Genomic DNA, 10,807 nt, shown 5'->3' on the forward strand with positions numbered 1-10,807 from the left:
TGTGCTATCACTCATTTTTAATGGACATTGTGGTCAAAAGACAACTCGGGGTGTCAAATGACCACAATGCCCCTGTTCGGGTTGCATTCCCGATTTTTCGATAACACCGAGTTTTGTCGTTTTCTCGATTTCCCGTTTTTCTTTGTACTAATTAATTGATTTTTCTTTGATATTTTTAATGATATTTATACTTCAATAGGTCTTTAATTATGTCTTAAAAATATTTTCTAGGGTTCTCCGCAGTCCAGGGCTAGTCAACGGTCCACGCCGCAACTTTCCGGTGCGGTCACCCATCGCTAGGGTTCTCGGCTCATTTAACTTGGTTACATTTTATTTCTATTATTTTTCCTTTGTTTTCTTGTATTTTCTTTTCTTGTATTTTACTATTTTATGTCTCCTCACTCATATCTAAGTGTAGTCATCCTAGCTGTCCGGACAACACTGGTCACCAGAACAGTAGAACGCACTACCGAACATAGGAGTGTTACACCAGTTTTGCCCAGAATTTTGGATTCTGTCCAATCCGGCCAGTTATGGTGTTTAGGCTATAACTTGAGCTACAAAACTCCAAATGGAGTGATTCAAAAAAGGAAATGTAACTAGACAAAATAAGGAACAACTTTCATGAAGATAATTTTGCCAAATTCCTACTGTATAAATGACCAATGGAACAGTAAACATAATGCTTGAAATCTGAAAATTTTAAATCACTAATACTAAGCTTAAAAATGGTGTTGGCAACCAATACCAACAATTTTAGAATGCAAAATATGGTATGTTGGGAGTATTAGAACCAATGTACCTATTGTCTATGCAAAAGTCAACATTTTAGTTAACTAATGAAATGAATAGTAACACCTAAACTTAAATTTCAAGAATTGTAAAGTTTAAAAGTGTAACATGCCCTAGTACACCTAACAAGATTGGTTTGGATAGGTTGGCAAGCCAATAGGGTTTAGTTAGCAGTACTGCACATGGCATTATGCCATTCTGTGATTTTATGGCTTTTAGCCATTCTGACATTGTGATGATACTTGGCCTTATGCCTAATATTTATTACAGCTCATTAGCTGTTCTATTGCACACCAGGAGATACATATGTGACCGATGGTGTGACGGCCTGAGGAACTTCATACCCAGTGCCAGTTTACCTGTTTATCCAGTCCAATCATCCAGTATAGGTTACTTAGGCAACTAAAAAAGAAAGTGGATAAATTTAATGAAATTATGAATATGACAAATACAAAATAAATAAGATTACCAATAATGATAAAAAAATTGTCTGCATAAGACATCAGAACATGCACTGCATATTTATTTTCTATTATTTCTTTTTATTTTATTGTTGGCACCACTAAGCATTATTGCTTAGCGTGTTGCTTTTTGCCACGCGTAGGTTCTGGAGAGACCGACCGAGAGCCCAGTAGACCACAGACTGGGTGAGACCTTTTGTAGCTCTGCATAGTGTCTGTGTCACCTCACCATCTTTAGTGCATTGATAGGACATTAGGTTTCATTTTGGTATTGTGTAATCAAACTTTTATTTTCTCATTTATAATTAAGACTTATGTAATGTATTTTGATATTAATGTTAATAGTGGAAATTGTGTTTATGAATGGAACATTGAGTATTTATTTATGACTTGTATATGAATATTATGTGAAATGAATGAATGAGAAATGGAAATATTGTTGAAAAATATTGAGACATTGTTGATGAAATGAAGTTTGGGAATGAATGAAAACATATTGGAAGTGTTTTTCACAGATTTCGAAGAACTGTTTTCTACATTTTTAGCAGGTACTCTGCCATATTTTCTATAAAATTTGTGGAACCTCAAATAAAAATTTATGATTTCAATAAATGACTGAAATGAATTACATTTCACAAATTGTACTTCATAACTATATAAAAATATAATAATAAATTAGGAAGAATAAAAATGATTGAATTAAAATAGGGAGTTTCGATACACTGTGTGGCATATCTTGCTCGGCTACACAGTAGACGGGTAAGGGGTGTCACATTTAGTAGTATTAGAGCACGGTTTAGGCGTTTCTGGGTCTAGATAGAGTCTATACCATGCATTACATTTGTAAGAGTCGAGGTGACACTAATACAGATTTGTTTGTCCTTGTTAAATAGGATATGGACCCTACATCTCAGAGGGCAGTTGAGGAGAAAGTGGAGAGTCATGCTCCACCTGCAGCAGCTGAGACTGGGGGTAGGGGAGAACCTGCTCCGCCAGCTCAAGCAGAGCCTACTCAGCGTCCACAGGCCATGTTCCAGCAAATGGCCAAATTCTTCAGACAAATGGCTGGGATATTGCCACCACCACCACCACCTCCACAACAGAAATCACACCTAGAAATACTGAGAAAATTTGGAGCAGTGGATTTCTTTGGCAAGAGAGAAGCTGATTCTGTTGCAGTCGAAAATTGGTTGAACAGAACAAGAAGGGTTTTAAAACAACTCCACTGCACTCGAGTGCAAAACATAGAAGCTGTTGTATCTCTGTTGCAAGATGATGCCTACCAATGGTGGGATACAGTGTCTAGTAAAGTGCAGCCAGAAGTAATAACTTGGGACTTCTTCCTCTCAGAATTCAAGAAGAAATATGTGGGTAGTGTATACCTAAAAGAGAAAAGAAGAGAGTTCATTAACCTGAGGTAGAGACAGCTGATAGTGGCCGAGTATGAAAAAGAATTTGTCAGATTGAGTCGTTATAGAAGGGAGATAGTCCCTAATGAAGCCGAGAGATATAAGAGATTTGAAGAGGGATTAAATGATAACATAAAGATCATAATTACTGCCTTGGGAATTACAGACTTCACCAAGTTAGTGGAAGCTGCATTAAAAGTTGAAAAGGTTAGAATAAGTGAGCAGACCAGAAGGGAGAGACAGCAGAAGAGGGGCCTGGGTCAGTCTAGCTCATCTCATGCACTAAGAAAAAGGTTCAAAGGTCCACCTGCATAGAGTTCAGGTCAACCTCAAGGTCAGGGTCAGTCCCAAGGGCCCAAGCCATAGTTCACCCCTAGGAGAGGTTAGTCCACACCATCAGTGGGCAACTCTTTAGGGACGGGGTTCAGGGGACCATCCCCAGCATCTTCTGTATGTCCACATTGCCTGAAGTGGCATAAGGGGGAGTGTTGGAGAGTGACTGGTGCCTGTTTAAGGTGTGGGTTGACAAAGCATCAGCTGAGAAACTGTCCACGCAGAACTACTACAACTGCTCCAACACAAGCAGATAGACCTTCTCTTGCACCACAAAGGGGTAGGAAATCTGGAAAATCTGAGGCAGTGGGACCATCACAGAGGCGTGCATCTGAGCCAGCAGAGAGGCCTAAGGGCAGATCACTTGCTAGAGCCTATACCATGAGAGCTCAGGAGGAGAAAGATACCCCGGACGTCATCAGGGGTATGTTCTTCCTCTACAATACATCTGTACATACATTGGTGGATCTAGGATCCACTCATTCATACATCTGCATCAACCTACTCGTGGAAAGGGGGATACTAGTAGGGGAGAGTGACCAAGACATCATGGTCACTAATCCATTGGGCTATAGTGTAGGGGTGAAGAAAGTGTACAAGGGTTGCCCATTAAGGATTCAGGGGTATGAATTCTTGGCAGACCTGATTGAGTTACCTTTCCATGAGTTTGACGTGATTTTTGGAATGGATTGATTGTCATGTCATCAGGCAATGGTTGATTGTAAACTGAAGAGGATTTCTTTGAAAACTCCTAAGGGTAATGAGATCACAATTATAGAGGAAAGGACAGATTTCTTGTCTAATGTTATCTCAGCCACAGTTGCAAGAAAATTGATGAGAAAATGCTATGAAGCCTACCTAGCACATGTGGTGGATACTAGGCAGGCTAAGCCAGATCTGTGTGACATACCCACAGTAAAAGATTTTCCCGATGTGTTCCCTGAAGAATTGCCTGGCTTACCACCAGAAAGGGAAGTCAAATTTGCTATTGAGATACTTCCGGGTACAACACCAATCTCTATTGCTCTTTATAGGATGGCACCCACAGAATTGAAGGAACTGAAAATCCAATTATAGAAGTTACTGGATAAAGGGTTCATATGCCCCAGTGTGTCACCATGGGGAGCTCTAGTGCTATTTGTAAAGAAGAAGGATGGGACTTTGAGGTTATGCATTGATTACCGACAGTTGAATAAAGTGACAGTGAAGAACAAATATTCGTTGCCTAGAATTGATAATCTGTTTGATCAGTTGAAGGGAGCAAGAGTATTTTCTAAAATTGATCTCAGATTAGGGTATCATTAGTTGAGGGTGAAGGATTCAGATGTGCCAAAGATTGCATTCAGGACCCAGTATGGGTATTATGAGTTTTTGGTGATGCCCTTTGGCCTAACAAATGCACCAGCAGCATTCATGGGCCTTATGAACCGTATCTTCCATCCATACTTAGATCAGTTCGTAGTGGTCTTTATTGATGATATTTTAGTGTATTCCAAGACCAGTGAAGAACACGATGAGTATTTGAGGATTGTTCTGCAAACCCTGAGAGAAAAGAAGCTATATGCTAAGTTGTCCAAGTGTGACTTCTGGTTGGGTGAGATTTCATTCCTTGGACACATAGTGTTAGCTGATGGGATTAGAGTGGATCCCAAGAAAATAGAAGCAGAGATGGAATGAAAGCCTCTCAGAAATACAACTGAGGTCAGAAGTTTTTTGGGGCTAGCTGGGTATTACAGAAGATTTGTGAAGGGATTTTCCTTAATAGCTGCTCCAATGATTAAGTTGTTACACAAGAATGTTAGATTTGATTGGAATGACAAGTGTCAGACCAGTTTTAAGAAGTTAAAGGCTATGTTGATAGAGGCACTAGTGTTGACACAGCTAGTGTCGGAAAAGGACTTTGTGGTCTACAGTGATGCCTCTCATAATGGGTTAGGGTGTGTATTGATGCAAGAGGGGAAGGTGGTCGCTTATGCTTGCAGGCAGCTAAGGCCACATGAACAGAATTACCCTACCTATGATCTAGAACTTGTAGCAATTATCTTTGCATTGAAGATATGGAGGCACTACTTGTATGGTGAAAAGTGCTACATTTACACAGACCACAAAAGCCTGAAATACTTGCCAACCCAAAAGGAGCTCAACCTTAGACAGAGGCGATGTATTGAGTTCCTGAAGGACTATGATTGTGTGATTGACTACCATCCTCGGAAGGCAAATGTAGTTGCTGATGCTTTAAGCAGAAAATCCATCCCAGCTTTCAGATCATTGAATGCCCGTCTATCCTTGATTCGAGATGGAGCTATTTTGGCTAAGTTGCAAGTGAGGCCAAACCTGCTACAGCAGATTTTAGATGGGCAGCAGGTAGATGAGAAGCTAAAGGCTATTATGAGTAAAATCCTAGAAGGGAAATAAACTGACTATGCAGTGAAAACAGATGGGTGTCTGTACTACAAAGGAAGATTATGTGTACCAGATGATAGGGAATTGAAGGCCAGTATCCTGAAAGAGGCACACACCTGTGTTTATGCTATGCACCCAGGAAGTAGAAAAATGTACCATGATCTAAAGCTTCGTTATTGGTGGCCTGGTATGAAGAAGGACATAGCTGACTATGTGACTAAATGCTTGACATGTTAGCAAGTTAAGGCAGAACATCAAGTTCCATCAGGTTTGCTACAGCCTATATGCATACCTGAATGGAAATGGGATCGGGTCACCATGGATTTTGTAAGTGGTCTACCTCTCACCCAAAAGAAGCATGATGCAGTATCGTGATAATAGATAGATTGACGAAGTCAGCACATTTTTTGCCAGTTAGGACTGACTACTCACTGGAGAAGTTAGCAGAATTGTATATCAGTGAGATAGTTAGACTGTATGGAATTCCACTTTCCATCATATCTAATCGAGACCCAAGGTTTACATTGAGATTTTGGAAGAAATTGCATGAATCCTTGGGTACACAACTCCACTTCAGCACAGCTTTCCATCCTCAGACGGATGGGCAATCAGAAAGAGTAATCCAGGTAAACAATTGAAACTAATTGAACTAATACAAATATTGAATTGAAATGATAATAATAACATGAAATATATGGCAGATCCTTGAGGATATGCTGAGGAGTTGTGTCATTGAATTTGAGAGAAGTTGGGATAGATACCTCCCAATGGCAGAATTTGCATACAACAATAGCTACCAAGCTAGTATCCAAATGGCCCTGTATGAAGCACTGTATGGGAGGAAATGTAGAACTCCGGTGTGCTGGACTAAATTGGGTGAAGATAAACTAGTAGGGCCAGACCTGGTAAAATAGACTGAGGAGAAGGTAAAGCTAATCAAAGCCAATCTGAAGGTTGCCTCAGACAGACAAAAATCCTATGCCGACCTGAAGAGAAAAGAAATAGAATACACTGTTGGCGAGAAAGTGTTCCTCAAGGTGTCACCGTGGAAGAAGGTATTGAGGTTTGGAAGAAAAGGTAAGTTAAACCCTAGGTTCATTGGCCCATATGAAGTCATTGAACGTGTGGGTCCAGTGGCCTATAGGCTAGCTTTACCACCAGAGCTGGATAAGATCCACAATGTGTTCCATGTATCTATGCTAAGAAGATACCGCTCAGATCCTTCACATGTCATCTCCATGGAAGAAATTGAAGTACAACCAGATTTGAGATATGAAGAAGAACTCATACGGATCCTGGCTCGGGAAGTGAAAAAGTTGAGGAATAAGCAGATTCCATTGGTGAAAGTGCTTTGGAGGCACCACAACACCGAGGAGGCAACTTGGGAAAGTGAAGAGATGATGAGGTAGTAGTTTCCTCAACTGTTTGTATCAGGTAAATTTCGAGGACGAAATTTAAATTAGAGGGAAAGAGTTGTAACACCCTTCTTGTAGCAACACCATACATTCTACTGTTTCGGTGATCAGGTCGGTCTGGATAGCTAGAACGTCCGGAAAAATGTTTAAACTAAAGTGAGGAACCATAATTAACTCAAATATTAACAAGAAAAATGAATAAAAGATTTTAGAAATAAAATACAATCAAGTTAAATAAGCCAGTGCCCTAGCGATGGGTAACCAGTGGGAAGTTGCAGTCCTCACAACTCGGAGCCCTAGACCCAGGAGAAAATTCATAAAATAATTTTTGGGACTCCAGAGAAGAGTCATTGAGGTTTCTATGGCATTAGAATGCCAAGAAAATGTTTAGAAAAATTTTTCAATCGGTACAGACAATTTTAGTCTATTAAGCCAAATGGAGGGTATTTTGGTCATTTCGCCTTCAGAGGTGATTTTTGGCTGACTTGTCCAATTAAGTAAATAATTATTATGATATGAAATATGAATAAATATTGCTAAAAATTAAATTAAAAATGAGTACAGAAGAAAGGAAAGGAAAATGAGATAAAATGTCAATTATGACATCACCATGATGTCATTAAAAGTGCTCCCACCAATCACATTGAACAAGCTATTAAAAACCAATTAAAAAGAGGTAAAATGAGGTAAAAATTAACAAAAGCAATCTGTTTCTTCTTCCCAAATCATTTCAGCCGTTTCCCTCTCCTCCATACCCATTCCACCATGAAAGCTCACCAAAGCTCCCAACCTCACCTCATCTCACCTTGAAACCACCACTTAGCTTCACAAAAAATTAACCTAGTAACTTGAACATCCTCTAGGCAGCCAAAAGAGGAAGAAAAAAAGAAGTTTGGGTAGCTTGAAATTCTACTCCATTCAAGGTTAGTGTCCAATCTTTGTTTCTTTTGCTTTAATTCATGTCTAAGTGCATGAATTGTGCAGGAAATGTAAGAAAATAAAATAAACAAGTGTGTGTGTGCACCCTATAATTTTGGCAGCTAGGGTTAGCTAGGGTTTGATGATTTTGCTTATTAGAAAAATGGTTATGAGTAGCCTTTGGTACTGGATGAGGGATTGAACATAATTGAGTACATGAAATGCAAGAATTGTGCATGTGTGAAATGAAAAAAAAAATTAGACACTTGAACAATTCTAGGGTTTGCTCATCTGATGGTTCATTAACCTTGTAATGGTCAATTAGTGACTATTTGAATGTGTATGATGAGGAAATGAAGTGAGTTGAGGCTTAGAATTTGTGTATGGGTGAGCTGCCTTGGCTGACCTGCAGGACTGAGCATGAGTCTAGCAGGTTTGGCAGTTATAAATGGAATTGTAGAGGTTCAATTAATGCAAGGCCAATTAGAAATGAAACTAGACACATAATGGCACAACTTTGGTATAGACCTACAACTTTCATGAAGAACACAAATCCAAATTCTGACCATAATCTAGCCAAATTGCCAACCATACTTAGGTTACCAAATCTGGCAAAACCAGTTTTGCCCAGAATTTTGGATTCTGCCCAATCCAACCATTTATGGTGTTTAGGCCACAACTTAAGCTACAAAACTCCAAATGGAGTGATTCAAAAAGGAAAATGTAACTAGACAAAATAAGGAACAACTTTCATGCAGATAATTTTGCCAAATTCCTATTGTATAAATGACCAATGGAATAGTAAACAAAATGCTTGAAATCTAAAAATTTTGAATAACTAATACTAAGCTTAGAAATGGTATTGGCAACCAATACCAACAATTTTAGAATGCAAAATGTGGTATGTTCGGAGTATTAGAACCAATGTACCTATTGTCTATGCAAAAGTTAACATTTTAGATGACCAATGAAATGAATAGTAACACCTAAACTTAAATTTCAAGAATTATAAAGTTTAAAAGTGTAACATGCCCTAGTACACCTAGCAAGATTGGTTTGGATAGGTTGGCATGCCAATAGGGTTCAGTTAGCAGTACTGCACATGGCATTATGCCATTCTGTGATTTTATGGCTTTTAGCCATGTTGACACCATATTTTGGCCGATCCCCAAAATCAATAAAACTTTGAAACCGACCCCCAGTACTAAGTCTCCCTGTGACAGCTAATCACATTTCCGATCCCTCTTTGATAGACAGTCACATTTCCGATCTCTCCTCAAAGAATTGAATCAATGCTAAGTCCTCACATCAGTCAAAGCCTTACCAGTCTATTAGATCGCTCACCGATCTCTCAAACCCATTGTCGAATATCCGGACCAGTCAAGTATATTCCTGATCCCTGTTGGCAAACGAAATAAACTGACAATAGATCTCTTCTTACCAGTTTTATTGCTGATCTCTCTTTCAAAAGTTTAAGAATGATTAAAGGTTCCATACCGGTTTAATGATGACCCCGATCCTAAGTGTTTAAGCCGATTTTGACCAAGTCTCATTTACCGATCTCATGCTCATTGTGTTTTCCGATCTCTCACACTTAGGTTAATAATCATTTTCAGTTATTTCAACATACTCAGACAATCAAGTGTTTAATAATTTAGAAATTTTCCGATCATAACCATTCATCGAACAAAAAGGGCATTCCACTTCATTTCATTTCAAAAATTTGTACAAGTCATTCGACTGGGGGATCACCCCCAGCCTGATCTACATTTTGCTCATTTTATCTCTCATCCTCGGCCTCCTCTTCGCTTTCCTCCTCGCCTCCGGGAGCCAGGTCGGCCATCCAAGAAAAGTCCTCCTCTGGGTAACGCTTCTGGAGCTCGGCCAAGAGATCCTTGTGAGCGTTCACATAAGCACCGGCTATTCCTATCACCATCTCTTCATCTTTTGCCTTAAGCTCCTCAGCAATGTGAGCGACCTGAGCAACTTCGTTGGCCCGGAGCGCCTGGACTTCTTTAAGGGCATGATCCCTTTCAACCAGAACATGAGTCTGTTCGGCCAGCTTATCCTCATAGTACTTCATGCGCCCCTCAATTTGAGATATGTAATCCTGAGCAGATGAGAGTTGGCATCGGAGGGATGCCACTTCTTGACTCTTCTTCTTGACCTCCTTACCCAGGCGGTGAGCCTTTTCCCAGACTACGTGCTGGTTCACTAGGCACTCTACATTCAAACTCATGGATCGGGTCAGGATGTCGTCGAGATTGTCCGGAGACAGTCTGTCCCGATCCTCCCGAAGGTAGATGGAAGACCCCAAGACTTTGGCAAAATCGGGATTCTCCCGAACAGTCCGGTTGTTCTCCAGGGAAGCAATCAGCACTTGAGCGCCACGAGAAGGGGGCCTCGCAGGAGGTCGAGAACGACCCCCTTCTGTGCTTGGAGCAACTGGAGGAGGTGGACGTGGCTCTTCTCGTTGAGGAGGAGATCGGACAGCTTCTGCGATCGGCGGTCCCGAAGGTCGGGGCGGGCCTCCTTGCGTCTCCCCAGGTTCATGGCCGAGTGTTTGAAGTAATGCTAAACGCTTCATCTCTTTCACCTTCCGGGAAATCTCTCTTTCTTTCTTTCGCTTCCTGGAACCCTCACCACCCGCCATACCTGCACAAAGAAGAGGTCAGTGAGATCGCTAAGGTCCTGAGATCTGAGATGTAGAAAATACCAATGCCAAGGTCAGAGAGCGGAAGTTCGCGATCTTGGCCGGTGATCAGCTGTATGGTCCAATGGTGCAGCTCGGCAGTCACCGCATCTAAACAGGAGAACTTCTGAGTGGCCGCCTGATTCTTCAGTTCCATCACTATTAGGCTTTCCTCCTTGTTCAGGGTAATACGCTTCGCAATCAAGGGCCCCTGGTGCCACCAGCTACGGGGGAAGTCCTCAAAACAGGTCGGATTTTTGCTCCTCAGAATGAAGAAGCGGTTCTTCCAATTCTTAAAGGAGGAAGGCAGATCGGTAAAGAGCCCACAATGAGGCTTCGCCTGAAAAAACCAGTGCTCATCATCCTTTCGGCGAGTTATCCTGT

This window comes from Hevea brasiliensis, chromosome 6 (assembly GCF_030052815.1).
Source record: "Hevea brasiliensis isolate MT/VB/25A 57/8 chromosome 6, ASM3005281v1, whole genome shotgun sequence".
Taxonomy (NCBI): Eukaryota; Viridiplantae; Streptophyta; class Magnoliopsida; order Malpighiales; family Euphorbiaceae; genus Hevea; species Hevea brasiliensis.